This window comes from Hibiscus syriacus, unplaced genomic scaffold (genome assembly GCF_006381635.1).
Source record: "Hibiscus syriacus cultivar Baekdansim isolate YM2019G1 unplaced genomic scaffold, ASM638163v2 tig00111881_pilon, whole genome shotgun sequence".
Taxonomy (NCBI): Eukaryota; Viridiplantae; Streptophyta; class Magnoliopsida; order Malvales; family Malvaceae; genus Hibiscus; species Hibiscus syriacus.
Window position 1 is genome coordinate 135,924 of NW_024063209.1, and position 1,333 is coordinate 137,256.

The window sequence follows — 1,333 nt, forward strand, 5'->3', positions numbered from 1 at the left end:
AAAATACTCAATTTTTTAATCATAACCGAACCAATAACTAAAACAATTGATAAAATTAAACTATGATCAACTTGATTAATTAAAAACAATAAACTATGATCGCAATCCATAAGATTAATCCTCAAAATCTCTAAATTCAAATACATAAATTCTTAAATTCTAAAACACATTCATTTCAATCGATTGGTGATCACAGGCGTTAATAATGGTCAACGGTGGAATTGAAAGGATATTTTAGAGTTTTATGAATTTTGTGTATATTCTAAAAAAAATAAAAAAATAGATTTTTTTGGAAATTTATAATTTTTAAAAAATAAATTAAAAGAACCAAAATATTAAATCATGTATCAAAAATTACTTGATTGACTCATTTTTAAAGAATTTTTTTATAATTGTGATAAACCATATATTTAAAAATAGTAACGTTAAAAACGATAAACACCCATATTAATCGGAAAAACTAAAAAATATAAAATGGACAATTCTTTTTATAATAATCCAAATATTATTACTTACTAGAGCTTAAGAAATATAAATATTATTATTAAAGAAATAATTTACTATAACCCTTATCCTACCTTGCTAAACTAAACGATTCAACCTAGTAGATATATCAAGAAACAAGCTGCTGGAATAGCTCAGTTGGTTAGAGCGTGTGGCTGTTAACCACAAGGTTGGAGGTTCAAGCCCTCCTTCTAGCGTTGTTAATTTTAATCAACAAAACTTTTAGGGAACACGGGACTTTTAGCTCAGCTGGTTAGAGTGTCGTGCTAATAACGAAAAGGTCACAAATTCGAGACCTGCATGGGCCATTCTTGTGCTTTCAATTTTCCTCGTTCAAATCCCATCCTCTTTTTTGGTTAGCTCTTGTTCTTGCATGTTTGTTTTGGCTGTGGGATTCAAACCCAGGATTTACTTTGATTTTTTCTTTTTGTGTGTGTGTCTGTATGTAAATGGTTTTTGAGTTCCCTTTAAAATGAATGAAATGTTGAAAATTGAGGCACATGCACCGAAAGTGCATGAGAAAACAAAAGAAATAAATGAATTAAAAAAAAGGCACCGAAAGGTGCAGATTTTGTTGAAAAGAATGATAAAATCCTAAATTTGAGTCATTGTAATTTAGGGTATTTATAAATTAGTCCTTAAGCTTCAACTAAATACCCTAGCTCATTTAGCTTCAAAACCATCCCAAAGCATTCTAGCTTTCTCCCAATACTAGAGAATTTAGAGAGTTTCTTGAGAGTTGTTTTCTCCTTTTTATCAAGAGAGAATTATCATTGTTTCTCATTGGTAGATCGAGTGAAGTTGTAATTCATATCTTCTCATAGTAAAA

The 1,333-nt window shown here is 29.1% G+C and overlaps 1 non-coding gene across 1 annotated transcript; it reads left to right on the top strand.

Annotated features, from left to right (window-relative positions):
- Window positions 1-627: 627 nt before the first annotated feature.
- Window positions 628-701, top strand: TRNAN-GUU. The gene has a single exon. It is a non-coding gene; the product is annotated as a tRNA-Asn (tRNA).
- Window positions 702-1,333: the final 632 nt, after the last annotated feature.